Raw genomic sequence first — 17,496 nt, 5'->3', positions numbered from 1 at the left:
AGGAATATTGAGATTTGGGAATCTTTGGTTCTATTCCTCAACCATTCTGGGTTTGAAGGGGAGTATGTCTACTGGTCACAGATCCTTCTGCCTATTCCGTTCCAAGCCTGACTCCTGCCACATCACCTCCAGCCTGAGCTTTTCTCACTCTGTCTCTTCCCTGGCTCCTCATTCCAGTTCCAGTCTCTTTGCCAGCCAACCCCAGGCTTCCCCAGACTCTCAATCCCAGTCTCCCCCAACTCCTTGTTCAATCTTAGGCTCCAAGTCCCCCCGCCCTTCTTCCCCCCCAATTCATAGATTCATAGATTCATAGATTATAGGACTGGAAGGGACCTCGAGAGGTCATCGAGTCCAGTCCCCTGCCCGCATGGCAGGACCAAATACTGCCTAGACCATCCCTAATAGACATTTATCTAACCTACTCTTAAATATCTCCAGAGACAGAGATTCCACAACCTCCCTAGGCAATTTGTTCCAGTGTTTAACCACCCTGACAGTTAGGAACTTTTTCCTAATGTCCAATCTAGACCTCCCTTGCTGCAGTTTAAACCCATTTTAAACCCAATGTCTCCCAGTCTCCTTGCCCACCCTTCCTAGTCTCTCTCCCCCCCTCCACCCACACTGGCTCCCAGTCTCCTTAAGTACCCAATCCTAGCTTTCCCATCAGTTCCCTGTCCCAGTCTCCCCATTTAGGTTTCTAAGTCCAGCTCTTGTCCCCTCTGTAGTCGACTCAGCAGCTTCCTCCTCTACGTTGTCTGGTTAGGATTGAGAACACAGATAAGGCAATCATCCTGCTCTCAGTTCCTGTGCCCAATGCTACAACAGCAATTTCAGGGAAAGTCCTGCTCAGTCCTTTTAGTGCTGGGCTAGAGAATGCTCAGTGCAGATGGACTCTTCTGAGCATTTAGCTGCCAACTTCTAACAAGTTTCTATTGAGCATATGCAAACAAATTTTTCAAAGGTTCATAGTTTGGCCAAATGTGTGTATTTTTTTTCATACAAACAGCAAAAGGCAGATCTTTGATCCCAGGGGGACCCCAGCCCATTTTCAAGCCCTTATTTGAAAGCATGTAGGCACTACAGCTTCTGAACAAAAGAGCTTTTTTTTAAAAAAAAATAACAAACTTCATTTGGAACCAGAAGTATGCAATGAGGCAGAAGCAGAGACCAAAAAACAAAACAAAAACAAAAATAAGATAAAACAGTGCAGTACTGTGTTAAACGTAAACTACTAAAAAAAATAATGGGAAAGTTAAAAAAAAGATTTGACAAGATAAGGAAACTTTCTGTGCTTATTTCATATAAATTGAGATGGTTAAAAGTGGCATTTTTCTTCTATATAATAAAGTTTCAAAGTTATATTAAGTCAATGTTCATTTGTAAACTTTTGAAAAAACAACCATAATGTTTTGTTCAGAATTACGACCAACCTCCATTCCCGAGGTGTTCATAACTCTGAGGTGCTACTGTGGCGGCAAGTCTGATAATCTCTACACTATGCACTTAATGAAGCTGTTTTACAAGGCCCAGCTCTACCGTCTCTAAGGCATTGTCTACACATGAAATAGCCCCAATTTAGCTGTGTCTGTAGCTGCACCAGTGAGTTGACTCCTAAGTGCAGGCAAGGGCAAGCCAGCCTTAGGATGGATTGAGCTAATCATGGTTTATATGGCCCCCGATTAGCACAATGGGTACAAACTCGAGCTCACCCTTATATGCATATAAGGGTCAACACCCCTGTATCTACAGTTTGTTGAATCAGGGCAATTCCCGAGTATAGAAAAAGACCCAATAAGTTCCTGCTTTTTCAGCCAAATAAAGACCTACTTGGTTCACTGACCTACTTCGTTCACTTAAAAAGTTTCTCAAGAGAGACAGACAATTAAGGCAACTAAGTAGTCACGGGGAGAAAAATAAAGTTCTGTCAAGGATTAGAAACTAAGACATGGTAAATTCTCAACATGAAAGTAGGTTAATAGTGGGATAACTCCAAGGATCCATATTGGGATGAATAGTGTTGAATATATTCATTTATAATCTGGAAAATGGAATAGACAGTGAAGGTCAACAATTGCAGATGACAATTATTTAGGTTAGTCAAAACAAGGACGGACTCAGGAACTTTAGAGGGATCCAATAAAGTCAGTCAACTGGGCAACACTGTGGCAGAAAAATTGAGCATAGATAAGTGCAAGAGAATGCACAGTGGAAAATTTCAAAGTACTCCCACACACAAGTGACCCTTTTTGATACAGGGGAAAAAAAATCTAATTTTGGAAAAGAGGGCTTGAATATTTATTCTAAAGCCAATGCTCACTAAGTCTCTTCCTAAAATCCCTCAATTCCTCAGGCTACTTATTCAAACAAGGTTTATAATGCAAAATAAACACCCATGTTCTGCAACAATCCTTTGGAGAGTCCAAAGTACTGGTCTCCTACCAGCAACAACCTTCCTAGGAGACTACCTGCCTTTGATGTGCTTTTGAGAACTAGGTGTAGTTGTTTTTGCCTCCTTTCCTTGACTGCCCTTTCCTCTGGATCCTATATTTCTACCTCCCAGAGAAGTATTGCCTCCTTTCATTAGGGAAGCTGGGATGTGGTGTAATATGACCACAGAGTGCCCTCCACCCCCTTTTGGGTGCTGAAAAGTCTATAATACCCTCACAGAAAGGAACAATTTGTATTACTCTCGCACATTGCTGGATTATAAATTAATTGTAGTTGTTCAGGAAGAGATCTGTACTCACTTTGGACTGCTCAATGAAAATAGCTCATTGACCAGTTGTTAAAAATGCAGAAGGATATTAGGATGTATTAAAAAGGAGAGAAAATACATACAACAATAAGTCAATAGCACATTGTCACCTTGAATACCCTGTTCAGTTCTGGGTATACGTGTGATGTTATTTTAAAGACAAGGTGTCACCGTGCCTCAGTGGATCACAGCTGAGGATGCCAGATTCAGGACAAACTGCTGAGAAATAGGGCAGACTTACCCCAAACTGGTGGTTGTTAGCAAAAGTAAACGTCTGGCTCACCACACTGCTTAACAAGAAGTCAAAAATGCAGTCACCTTAGGCATTTCACCACCCAGACACTAGACTTAATTATGAGTGGTTATTGACAACCAGTTTAATCAAAACAAAAGGTTCTTCTGATTCCAAGAAATCAGCCACAAAATCAGGTTAGTATATAACTCAGACCTTACCCAATAATCACGCTGCTGTCTGTCCTTTAGTAACTAAAATCTAACGGTTTATTTATAAGAGAAAAGAAAGAGAATTACAATGGTTAAGGAAATCACATGCATGCAAGTGATTGCACAGTTCTTATACCAGGTTTGAAGCAATGATGGAATAAACTGCTAGTTTGCAGAAGTATCTCTGGAAATTATCCAAACAGCTTGGGGGTCATCAGTCCTTGTTTAGAGCTGCCTTGTTAGAAATCCTGTCCAAAGAAGTGAAGCAGGAAATGAAAACAAAATGGAGATGTTTCCAGGGTCTTTATACCCTTTCCCATGTCGATGAAATTTTACTGTCCCAAACAAAGCCCACAGCACAGTTTGTGGAAAAGTACAGGCACAAGATGGAGTCCAGGGTCACATGCCCTTACATGGCTTTGACTCACAGGAATAGCCATTGCTCACTTGGAGACTAAGGCATCTATAGGAAGGCCTGTATACACTAGCACTTATTTTGGCAAAATTTTTGTCGCTCAGGGGTGTGAAAAAACCCACCCCCCGACTGACATAAGTTTTGGCGGCATAACCGCTCATGTACACAGCACTATATCGGTGGGAGAGGGTGTCCCACTAACATAGCTACCCACTAACTTCAGTAAAACCACATGCAGATGTGACGGTATATTGTTATCTTGTCTTCTGTGCAATATGAATTAATATTTTCAGCCAAATCCTGCTTTCAATAACAGAAGTATAAGTCAGAGTGAACTTATGGGTACACCTTTGTAACAGAGCAAAATATGACCCTTCATTTTATATTAAAAAGTTAGCAGGAATTTAGTAATCATAAGGACCACAGTCTTTGCTTATTTTTGAGAAAATACTCTTCCAACTTATTTTCTTTCCTCCTTCAGTTTCCAGCAATCTGCTGGTAGATTCTTTGGAAGGAGAAGATTTTGAGAAAGAGCTGTCATTCCTGGATAACATACTGAGTCCCTGTTCAAGTGCTGGAGAGATCGTCCAGGAAAGTCAAAACGCGCTTGGGAGTCCTCATACTAGTCTCCTTTCACAGAATCCTGCTACAGAGTCAGAACCTCTGCCTAGTTCATCTGGATTCCTACCTTCACAAGTCCTTGACCTTGGCCTTCATGCTGCTGGAAGCTTCAGTAGTAAGCATCTGAATTACTCAGACTACAGATCTTTTCTTATGTTTGTACAAAAGGCCAGATGCTAGTTCCATTTGACAATAATGGCAAAATTTCCATAGAAGGATTGGGTGCAAGGGTATTAGGGACTAAAAAGAACTGTCTTGCAGTAATGATATTGCAGTAGAGGTTGGGCAAGTACTGCCGTGATGAAGCTCAGAATATTAACTAATCCAGCCAGGAATTCTGTAAATTATCACCCTTTCCAATAACAAAGTTTTGCTTCTTTCCAAAAATAGCATGCTTGCCTTCTGGCAATTTATAGACATAACCAAAATCTATTAATTCAGATTTGGAAACATGTAGCTCCGCAATTTATTAAATTAGGTCTTGATCTTCCAACCTTATGTGAGTAGCCCTCATGATGTCAGTGGGACCGCTTGCATGAATAAGGATTATTTATGTGGGTAAGACTTGCACAAGTCCTGAATTTGTCATGTATACAATAGTACTTTTGAATCCACAAAATATGAGCAAAATCTGCTAACTTGATGGCACATGTTGAGAAAATCTCCACTGTCCTTATTTTTGGTGATAACACATTCTATCTATAAAATACACACTGTTTAGTCATTTATATTTTCTGGCTTTTATTTTTAGCCCTTTATAATATAATAAAAAAGTCAGATACAGACTTTGAACTGAACTGCTGAATCTGAGTTACCCTAGAATTTCCAATTTCTTCTAGAAAATTCAAAGAAAGTGTTGGGGCAAATTCTGTTTCCAGTTACACAAGCCTAAATCCAGATTACCTTCAGTTTATCTTGGGCCTGGTCTACACTATGACTAATTCGGATTTAGCAGCGTTAAATCAAATTAACCCTGCACCCGTCCACACAACGAAGCCATTTATTTCTAAATAAAGGGCTCTTAAAATCGATTTCTGTACTCCACCCCGATGAGCGGAGTAGCGCCAAAATCAATATTGTTATTTTGAATTAGGGTTAGTGTGGCCGCAATTCGATGGTATTGGCCTCCGGGAGCTATCCCACAGTGCACCATTGTGACCGCTCTGGACAGCAATCTGAACTCGGATGCACTGGCCAGGTAGACAGGAAAAGCCCCGCGAACATTTGAATTTTATTTCCTGTTTGCTGGGCACTGTTCACCTGTGCTATCCTGCCCAGCGTGGAGAGCACAGGTGACCACAGTGAGCTCATCAGCACAGGTAACCATGCAGGCCGATAATCGAAAAAGAGCACCAGCATGGACCGTATGGGAGGTACTGGATCTGATCGCTATATGGGGAGAGGATTCAGTGCTAGCAGAACTTCGTTCGAAAAGACGAAATGCCACAACTTTTGAAAAAATCTCCAAGGGTATGATGGAGAGAGGCCACAATAGGGACTCACATCAGTGCCGCGTGAAAGTCAAGGAGCTCAGACAAGCCTATCAAAAAACAAAGGAGGCAAACGGTCGCTCCGGGTCAGAGCCACGGACATGCCGCTTCTACGCCAAGCTGCATGCAGTTCTAGGGGGGGCCGCCACCACTACCCCACCTCTCTGACCGTGGATTCCGAGGCGGGGATAATCTCATCAGCTACACCTGAGGATTCTGCGGATGGGGAAGAGGAGGAGGAGGAGGAGGAGGACGAGCTTGCGGAGAGCACCCAGCATTCCGTTCTCTCCAACAGCCAGGATCTTTTTCTCAGCCTGACTGAAGTACCCTCCCAACCCTCCCAAGCCAGTATCCAAGACCATGACCCCATGGAAGGGACCTCAGGTGAGTTTACCTTTTAAAATATGAAACTTGTTTTAAAAGCAAGCATTTTTTAATGATTACTTTGCCCTGAGGACTTGGGATGCATTCGCGGCCAGTACAGCTACTGGAAAAGTCTGTTAATGTGTCTGGGGATGGAGCGGAAATCCTCCAGGGACATCTCTATGAAGCTCTCCTGGAGGTACTCCAAAAGCCTTGCCACAAGGTTTCTGGGCAGTGCAGCCTTATTCCGTCCTCCATGGTAGGACACTTGACCACGCCATGCTTGCAGCAAGTAATCTGGTATCATTGGATGACAAAGCCTGGCAGCGTATGATCCCGGCATTCAAGCAACATCTGTTCTTTATCTCACTGTGTAATCCTCAGGAGAGTGATATCGCTCATGGTAACCTGGTTGAAATACGGGAATTTAATTAAGGGGACAGAGGTGGCCGTTCCTACTGGGCTGTTTGCCTGTGGCTGAAAAGAAATCCTTCCCTGCGGTTAGCCAAGCGTGGGAATTGGCCCAGAGCTTTTCGCATTTGGCTAGCAGGGATCTTCCCTGATACCAGCCACGTGGTGGGGGGAGGGATAAAGCGATCATCCAGAGAATTGGATGGCGGGGGGGTTAGTTTGTTTTCTGTTGCTGAAGGTTAACCGGAAAACCACAGCACTCAACGGGCTTTGCTTGGTATGTGGGAAAGGAGGGTGCAGAAGCCGAAAGACAATGGCTTACCAGGGCTGCATGCAAGCCGAATTCTGTTGCCCGGACCTGCGTCTGTGATCTCTAGCAGCAAAGCCACAGGCGCTCAATATTAAGAGGCAAAATGCGACCTTGCACAGAAATCACATTTACTATGTAATGTGAATAGTGTTGGTCACCATGAAAGAGTATAAGCATTGTTCTGCAAAATTTATCTTTTTAAAAAATTCTCTCCTTTTTTCCCTCCCTCCAGCAGCTGCAAATTTTTCAAGCCTCCCTCCTCTGTCCCGAAGGCTATCTCAGATAAGGCATCGGAAAAAGAAGACGCGAGACGAGATGTTTGCAGAAATCATGGAATTCACCTGCAGTGAAAAAGCTCATCTGAATGAGTGGAAGGACACGGTTTCAAAGTATAGGAAAGAAGCCAGTGAACGTGAGGACAGGAGGGACCAACATGAGGACAGAAGGGACCAACGTGAGAAGAGGAGAGACGCTCGAGATGAAAGGTGGCAACAGGAAGATCAGAGGAGGCAGGATGCAACGCTGGGGCTGCTGCGTGAGCAAACAGACATGCTCCAGCGTCTGGTGGAGCTTCAGGAATGGCAGCAAGATAACAGAGTGCCGCTACAACCCCTGTATAACCCCCCTCCCCATGTTCCATAGCCTCCTCACCCAGACGTGTAAGAACGCGGGGGGGAGGGGGAGGCTCCGTACACCCTCCCATTCCACCCCAGTGGACAGCCCAAGCAAAAGACTGTCATTTTTTTAACCTTTTTTTAGTGGCCTTTTCTTTCCCGCCGATCCTCGTCCCAAACCCTACCCGGGTTCTTTCCCTCTTTTTATAATCAATTAATAAAGAATAAATGATTTTTAAACGATATTGACTTTATTTCCTTTGAAAGCAAGCTGGAGGAAGGGGGAGGGTGGGTTCCTTACAGAGAATGAGTCAATAAAGGGGGTGGGTTTTCATGAAGGAGAAACAAACAGAAATTTCACACGGTAGCCTGGCCAGTCATGAAACTGGTTTTCAAAGCTTCTCTGATGCACAGCGCTTCATGGTGTGCTCTTCTAATCGCCCTGGTGTCTGGCTGCACGTAATCAGCAGCCAGGTGATTTGCCTCAGCCTCCCACCCCGCCATAAAGGTCTCCCCCTTACTTTCACAGAGATTGTGGAGCACACAGCAAGCAGAAATAACAATGGGGATATTGGTTTGGCTGAGGTCTGAGCGAGTCAGTAACGATCGCCAGCGACCTTTTAAACGGCCAAATGCACATTCTACCACTTGCTCAGCCTGTAGTTGAACAGCTCCTGACTCCTGTCCAGGCTGCCTGTGTATGGCTTCATGAGCCATGGCATTAAGGAGTAGGCTGGGTCCCCAAGAATAACTATTGGCATTTCAACATCCCCAACGGTTATTTTCTGGTCCGGGAAGTAAGTCCCTTGCTGCAGCCGTTTAAACAGAGTAGTGCTCCTGAAGATGTGAGAATCATGAACCCTTCCTGGCCAGCCCATGTTGATGTTGGTGAAACGTCCTTTGTGATCCACAAGTGCTTGCAGCACCATTGAAAAATACCCCTTGCAGTTTATGTACTGGGTACCCTGGTGCTCCAGTGCCAAGATAAGGATATGGGTTCCATCTATCGCCCCACCACAGTTAGGGAATCCCATTGCAGCAAAGCCATCCACTATGACCTGCACATTTTCCAGAGTCACTACCTTTCGTAGCAGCACCTCAGTGATTGCGTTGGCTACTTGCATCACAGCAGCCCCCACCGTAGATTTGCCCACTCCAAATTGATTCCCGACTGACCGGTAGCTGTCTGGCGTTGCAAGCTTCCACAGGGCTATCGCCACTCGCTTCTCAACTGTGAGGGCTGCTCTCATCTTGGTATTCTGGTGTTTCAGGGCAGGGGACAGCAAATCACAAAGTTCCATGAAAGTGCCCTTACGCATGCGAAAGTTCCGCAGCCACTGGGAATCGTCCCATACCTACAACACTATGCGGTCCCACCAGTCTGTGCTTGTTTCCCGGGCCCAGAATCAGCGTTCCACGGATAGAACCTGCCCCATTAACAACATGATCTCCAAAGCACCAGGGCCCACGGTTTGAGAGAATTCTGTGTCCATGTCCATGTCCTCATCACTCTTGTCGCTGCGCTGCCATCACCGCTGCCTCCTCGCCTCGTTTTTCTGGTCCTGGCTCAGCATAAACTGCACGAGAACGCGTGAGATGTTTACAATGTTCATGACTGCTGTCTTGAGCTGAGCGGGCTCCATGCTTGCCGTGGTATGGAGTCTGCAGTGTTCACCCAGGAAAAAAGGCGCGAAATGGTTGTCTGCCGTTGCTTTCATGGAGGGAGGGGTGAGGCTGTACCCAGAACCACCTGTGACAATGTTTTTTGCCCCATCAGGCACTGGGATCTCAACCCAGAATTCCAATGGGCGGGGGAGACTGCGGGAACTATGGGATAGCTACCCACAGTGCAACGCTCCGGAAATCGACGCTAGCCCCGGTACATGGACGCACACCGCCGAATTAATGTGCTTAGTGTGGCCGCATACATTCGACTTCATACAATCTGTTTCCAAAATTCGAATGATATAAATTCGGATTAATCCCGTAGTGTAGACATACCCTTAGGCCTTGGCTACACTTACCCGCTAGTTCGACAGCTGGAAATCGAACTTCTGGGTTCGACTTATCGCGTCTAGTCTGGACGCGATAAGTCGAACCCGGAAGTGCTCGCCGTCGACTGCGGTACTCCAGCTCGCCGAGAGGAGTACCGCGGAGTCGACGGGGGAGCCTGCCTGCCGCGTGTGGACCAAGGTAAGTTCGAACTAATTCGAACTAAGGTACTTCGAACTTCAGCTACGTTATTCACGTAGCTGAAGTTGCGTACCTTAGTTCGAATTAGGGGGGTAGTGTAGACCTGGCCTTAGTTTACACTTGTGTAACCAAGAACAGAAATAGCAGGATTTTATATACTTTGTGAATATTAAGTATCACATTGTAGCATGTTTGCAACTGTGGGACATCCAGAACTATTCTAAAGAGTGGGAGGGGGTTACTGTTGATACATTAAACATTTTGTAGGTGGTTAATATTTCCTTAGGCTATCCAAAGCAAAACGTCTGAATCCTATCAGCATTAGTGCAAGTTCATAGTTAATTGCATTTACCACAAAATAATCAGTGTTCTACGTGGGATCTATATGTTGCACTCAGATGATGTTTTACAATATCTTCGGTATGTGGTTGTTAGTAATCCATTACTTTTTCCTCTAAGGCTGGACATCTGTGTGGTCTCTTACGTACTCACTGCCTGATAACCAGCCATTCCCTTCACACAGCACTCCAAAGACACCACCACCATGTAAGTTATTTCTATATCTTTGCAGCAGCAAGGTTTCTTCATAGGCAGTGTTTCATACCTAACATTTTTGGCTTATTATTCCAAACAGAATACTTTGCTGGTGAGAGACAAGATAACTCTGAAAGTAGTGATATGTTGGTCCACATCTCTCAGCACTGAAGAGTTAAAATAGAAACAGGAAAATTACTTTAGCACATGGATCTGTGAATACTGTCCTTCTGTATTTTATTTCAAGGCTGGATGCTAGTATCTTCCAGCAAAGACTGTAGCATCATATCAATATCAGCTCATATATATTAGCACGAGTAACTACTGTAAACACTTACAAAATGGGATTGGAATTTGGAGGTCTGACTTGTAAAACAGATACTGTACCCTTATGGTCATATTTTCAGTAGTTTACTGGGTATATCAACCAGTGTCTTGCTGTCAGCAGATGTAAAGTCCAAAGTAACTTGGAGAGGTGAGAGTTTATACAGCAACTGCAGTGCATGTGCTGGTGTATAACAAACACTTCTCAATTTCATGTGTCTGCATGTTTTGCTTGGTCTAGAGAATTCACATGCTGTAGACAGTAAAGATTTAATCCAGCCAGAGAGCAAGAAGGGAGGTTTCTTCAATAGGGACGATATAATTTTTACTACTGTTTTATTTGAAATTAATGCTTACATAACCAGCATTTATCTTTTAAAAATGAAGTTATAAATAGATTATATGTAATGATGTTCCAGTGTTTCACTAGGTTTATAAAACCCACAGAGTTTTTTCTTTTTTTAAAAAATCAAAAAACTTCCATGTTGCATTTATATGCAAATGAAATGTGCCTTTCACTGTAATACAATTTGAGAGGGAACTAGATTCTACCCCTCAATATGCATCAGCAAGACTGCTTACTAAAGGTATGTCTTCACTGCAGAGTTAACAGCCAGGTCTGAGCACCCTGGTTGGCCTACCCCAGATCTGAGTGGCCACACTGCAAAGCCCTACCCAACTATGTCCACTTGACTGTGTGCACATTGGTGCTGTACTCACTGAGGTGAGGGGCTAGGACTTCTGGAAGCATATCCCATGGTTTCATGCTTCACTAAACTGAGCTCCTCTATGATTTTTTCCCAGTGAATTGTTGGAAAACTTGTCTGTCCTTCTGGGCACATGGAGGGAAAAGTGGGAATGCATTCTCACTGTCTTGGTACCTGTGATGTCATTATTCTACTGGTTCTCCAAATGCCCATGATGTCTTCCAAGAAAAACAGGGTAGAAAAGACCTGAATTTCTCATGTAAAAAATAAGTAGGGAGAAAAAACAAACAAACAAACAAACTTATTTTAGAAAAAAGTCAGACCTTCTTTGTGCCTCAGAAGATGCCAAAAATGGCACAAATCTATTTTCTTTCCCCTACTCTCAACATCCAAATGAGCTAATCAGATACTATAGTGATGGGCAGCAGGACAGAGCACTAAGAAGCACTTGGCATAGGGACAAAACTATATATTTTTTTATATTTCAAGAGGAAAAACAAACACAAACAAACAACTATGGTATTTGACATTTGCCACAGTGACACACTCCAGTAATGTACTGCATATGCTTAAGGGGCAGAGAAAAGGTTGGAGTGGATTTTGCGTCTAAATTTTCATCTTTGCATTATGAACTGTTTTTTGGGGGCTTACTAATGGAGGTTTCTGTTTCAGTAACACTTCAAACCATTTTACAGTGCATTTATTTAAAATTAGCTTGCATGCACCCTGTGGAATAGTAGATAAGCTAATAATTTATCTTCATTATCTTAATAAGCTGTTCTGAAGTGCTAATGGAGTTAATAATTTAGTCCAGTATTTATGGTCTTTGATTAAAGAGAACATATAGCATTTATCCAATTCATTTTACTAAATAAATGTGATACGGCCAACTTAAATATTTTATTACTTAAAAGATCTGGTTGGGTCAAAGAGCAGTTCAACAAAGAATGTAATTTTATTTGATTTTTTTTCTAGCTCTGGAGAGCAGTAATCAAGATATGTCAGCCTGGTTCAATCTGTTTGCAGACTTGGATCCCCTTTCAAATCCAGATGCCATTGGGCGCTCAGACGATGAACTCCTCAATGCTTGACTACAGTTACCCAATGGACAAGCTCTTATTATGTCTCACTACAGCGGCCTTAAATATAGAACCTTTTTTTTTTTCCTCTTGCTTTTCTAGAGAGGATTTCAGATTCTAGTCCAGACACACAACATGGAAACTGTAATCATAATGTCAGACAGTAAAGTCCCAAACTATAGAAAAAGCATTAAGGGTGCTGTTGAGAGCATTAGAGAAAAGTCACTTTATCTTTGATGCCTTGATTTTATGGCTATTTTCAATGTTATATGAAAATATGGCGAGCTGTTCAGGATCAACACTGAAAAGGTTCAGTTTCATCAAGACAAGCAAAGTTGTATCAAACTAGTTACTTTCCTGCATGTCCCTTTCCCCCCCAAAAAGAGTTACCTTACGTCAATGTGAAGATGTTAATTTCCAGAAAATACTTCAGGACAGAGAGTACCTTGGCTCTTTCACAGGACCCTCATTAACCTTCAGGACAATTGCGCATCTTGGGCCAGACCCTCTAATCTGGCCAGTTTGTGCATGGGGCAGGACTAATGGGGAGGGAACAGAGGTGGTTTTACATTGTCTTTGACTTCCTGATACTGGGGAAAGGCCTGGGCATGTTTGGCTCCCAGCACAATTTTGAACAGCTTCAAGGCTATTCTAAATTGCACTAAATTGCCTGTGGTTCCAAGGTCCAGAGCACAGGAGTACTCCAGTCACATCCACTTTTTACAGGCTATTTCCTCTCTGCTAGGCTGGGAAAGGCATAGAGCCCATACACTAGCTGTGAGAGTTGGGGGGGATCCCTAGGTACCTGGTTAAACTGGCTTTACAGACACTTTGCAGTGACAGAGCAGCACAGAAGGCCTGTATCATGGGCAGGACACAGCCTATTCATTCAATTAGCCTTAGACAAGAAAGCACAGGCCAAATTCTGCCTTTGTTTGCAACTACAGGTACTTTAGAGGGGCTGCAGAGGTGGTAATCACGACTGAAGTTGGCTCACAGTAAATGCCATTAGAGTAGCAGTTATCTAACAAGGAGCCATTTTATTCATCAGTTACAGAAGCTGTAAAACTATAAACCAGATAGAGCAGCAGCAGAATTACCCAGCTACTTCTCTGTAGAACTAGAATTTTTCTTTTCATTGTATTGTTAAATAGATTAAGTATTTTGTTAAAAAGGGAACAAGTAGAGCTCACCTGTACATTTTGATCCTTTGGTGCGTGGGAGCGATTTAACATCTCATTACATGAGCACTTGCAGCATGTTGGACAACTCACTCCCCCACATATACGGTAACTTTTTCTAATGTTTTTATTTTGAATTATAAGTTAAATCTTGTTGGGCAAGTTTGTATCTTTTTACCTTCATGCTGTTTGCATGCTCTTCAGGTTGCTGGGAGCTGTTTACTGTGATTCAACAAGTTTCTTAAAGAGGAATGTTAATGGATTGGCAGAATTCTGGTATGATGTAAATCTTGTTGTAATTAGGTGAGTGGATGATGTGCAATTCAGGTGCATGAGTGTACCTGCCCCCATCCCAGTTTGGTGGTGGTAGGTCATAACTAAAGCCAGGCACCTGGTGTGGGGTCAGATTATCCCCAGTCAGATGAGGATAATTAAGACATAACACTCAAGTCCCCCGAGACTCTCTGCAAGCCACAATGGAGGCCATAGTTTTCTTCTCACTGCAAGACAAGGGATTCCTGGTACCTGTGTGACTGACAGCCCCCAAATTCTAGCAAATCATGCTACTTTCAGCTCTGGATCACAAAGACACAGCAATGAGGTTGCTGCGGGGGATAGAAGAAACCTCTCTACAAGCCCATTTAGACACTCACTGCTGCAGCATGGAAATCTACTCTGTATTGCTAAACAGAAATGTCATTCGGACATAAAATATGAAGAAAAGTGAAACCAAAAATTGGTCACACATTATTTGAAAATGAACACCGATATGTAGGAATTAATGAGATTCCACGTTAGTGCTTGGCAGGATAAGCAGAAACTTTATACTGGAGTAGGGTTACCATATTTCAGCAAGCAAAAAAGAGGACGGGAGGCACCCCACCCCCGCCCTGCCCCTGTCCCTTCCACTCCCTCCCACTTCCCGCCCCACTCAGAACTCCCAACCTCCCCCTGCTCCTTGTCCCCTGACTGCCCCCTCCTGGGACCCCTGCCCCTAACTGCCCCCCAGAACCCTCACCCCCTATCTAAGCCTCCCTGCTCCTTGTTCCCTGACTGCCCCCTCCTGAGACCCTCCCCCCATCCTAACTGGCCCCCTAGAACCCTCCCCCTACCTGTCTCCTGACTGCCCCAACCCTTATTCACACCCCCACCTCCAGACAGACCCCCGGGACTCCCACACCCCATCCAACCACTGCCCACCCCCTGACAGCCCCCCCAGAACTCCTGACCCATCTCATCGCTCCTTGACCTCTGACTGCCCTCTCCTGGGACCTCTGCTCCTAACTGCCCTTCAGAACCCCACCCCCTACCTAAGCCTCCCTGTTCCTTGTCCCCTAACTGCCCCCTACTGAGACCCTCCCACCCTAACTGCCCCCCCAGGACCCTACCCCCTACCTGTACCCTGACTGCTGAAAACCTTATCCCCACCCCTAGAAAGCCCCCCCTGAACTCCTGACCCCCCCCGCTCCCTGTCTCTTGACTGCCCCCTCCAGAACCTCCCTGCCCCTTCTCCGACCCCGTTCCCCTTACCCTGGCACTCAGACCAGCGTGCTGGGGAGGAGGAGCAGGGGGAGGAGCTCCAGACTGCCAGTGCGAACGGCCGTCTGGTGATCTGCGAATGCAGGGAGGGAGGGAGGAAGTGATCTCAGCTGCAGGGGAGAGGAGGAGGGGCTCTCTCGGGCTGTCGGAGCTCCATGTAAGTGGCACCATCCGGTCAGCTGTCCTGTCAGCAGCGCGCGCTCTGCATGGGGTGGGGGGGCGGGAAGTCCGGACATTTACAGATTCCCCCAGGACGCTATTTTTAACTCTAAAAGCCGGACATGTCCAGGGGAATCCAGACGAATGGTAACCCTATACTGGAGCACCATTTTGCTTGCAGCAGTTAGTTTTCAGGCTAATATTGAAATACTTCATATAACCAATTATACCAAGAGGGATACAAAAAGTGTTATCCATTACAGACGTGCTTCTGTATCAAAACAAGTCCAAGAGTCTTTGATCTGTGTCAAGGTGCTGGGTTAGGGCTGGGGACCTTTTCTGATGCATATGCTTTTGCTGCACACCAAGGCCTTGTCTACACTAAAGGGAAAAGTCGATCTAAGCTACGCAATTTGAGTTACGTGAATAGCGTAACTCAAATCAACATAGCTTAGATCTACTTATCACGGGGTCCACACTATGTGGTGTTGACAGGAGACGCTCTCCCGTCCACTCCCCTTACTCTTCTCAATCAGGTGGAGTACAAGAGTTGATGGGAGCTATTGGTGGTCCATTTAGTGGGTCTTCATGAGACCTGCTAAATCAACTGCCGATGCATTGATCGCCGCAGCATTGATCCTCCTGTAAGTGTGGACAGGCACTTAGAGACAAGAATTTACATACCCCTGTATGCAGAAGAGTTTTGTATTAACACTGTTAGGGGCCTGCCTAGTTCTCACTACACATTGCATTGGGGAAGGTCTAGAATAGTTCTACATAGACTTGTAGACTTTAAGGTCAAACGGGACCGTTATGATCTTCTAGTCTGATGCCCTGCACAACGCAGGCCACATAATCTCACCCACCCACTCCTGTAACAAACCCTGACCTATGTCTGAGCTATTGAAGTCCTTAACTTGTGGTTTAAAGACTTCAAGGTGCAGAGAATCCTCCAGCAAGTGACCCGTGCCCCACTCTGCAGAGGAAGGGCCTCTGTCAATCAGCCCTGGAGGAAAATTCCTTCCTGACTCCAAATACGGTGATCAGCTAAATCCTGAGCATGTGGGCAACACTCACCAGCCAGACACCCAGGAAAGAATTCTCTGTAGTAACTCAAATCCCACCCCATCTAACATCCCATCACAGTGGCATATTTACCACTAATAGTCAAAGATCAATTAATTGCCAAAATTAGGCTATCCCATCATACCATCCCTTCCATAAACTTATCAAGCTTAGTCTTGAAGCCAGATATGTCTTTTGCCTCCACTGCTCCCCTTGGAAGGCTATTGCAGAACTTCACTTCTCTGATGGTTAGAAACCTTCATCTAATTTCAAGTCTAAACTTCCCGCTGGCCAGTTTATACGTGATCAAGATAGATCTGGTGACTACCTTTCTTCTATTCAAAATCTTCAAGGGATTTGGGGGCAGCAGGGAAGAGAAGGGAAGGCAAGTTGCGTCCCAGTGGTAAACTCTCTTTGAAGTGCGGGTACGCTGCTTGGGGAACAAGGGCAAGGCGATACTGGGAAATGGGTGAAGTCTGAGCCCAGGGTTGATAACTGGGAGTAGAAGGTTGTGGAACTAGGGCCAGGATGCTGCTAATGAATTGGGAGGTGATAAGGCTTACTTGTACATGGCAGTTCTACTGGGGGAGAGGGGAGGGGAACTGGAGAAAAGATGTAGTGGTGATATATACAGATGGAATAAAATTTCCTCAGGAGTCTTGGGCAATACAGCATTCACCTGAATATTTCTTTCAACTGTTGAGGGAAATGGGCAATCAATGGATTCTCCAAAGGCCACTCTAGCTCCTATAATGTCTCCAGGAGTGATGGCTTCAGATAATATATAAAACTAGTTGAAATTCTGGAAAGAGTAATTAAAATACAAAAATGAGGTTGGAGGAAGGGGGTATTGTTCTTGTCACATGGCAAGAAAGCCCCTTTCCACTCCTCTATTAAGCAATAGCGGAAAGGCAAGTCAGTCTCTCAGTTGTCCTGAGGACAATTTGGGGTGCAGGTGGGGGAAGAAAACGGACAGTAATGTAAATTTTCTTACCCAATAATTTCCTTTCTGCTAGCAGCATCTCCTACAGTTCTGTTACATCTGACATCAAAATTGTGCCACAGTTTCTCAGTTGGATGCAGTACCCTTGGGCAAAATGAGGGAAAGATAACGTCCTGGGAAACAAGGAAAGGGGAGTTCACTTTGGGGAGAAATGTCTGTGGCGTTCTCAGCACCACCTTATCATGGAACATGCAGTAAGTTTCCTGCATAAATAAGGCTGCACCTGGTATTCTCACCTAGCAGACCTAATGACCACCAACAAACAGGTTTTGATGGAGAGATGGAATGC

The sequence above is a fragment of the Trachemys scripta genome, chromosome 11 (assembly GCF_013100865.1).
Source record: "Trachemys scripta elegans isolate TJP31775 chromosome 11, CAS_Tse_1.0, whole genome shotgun sequence".
In the NCBI taxonomy this organism is placed as follows: Eukaryota; Metazoa; Chordata; order Testudines; family Emydidae; genus Trachemys; species Trachemys scripta.
The sequence above is the reverse complement of the archived record's forward strand: the minus strand, read 5'-3'. Positions refer to the sequence as shown.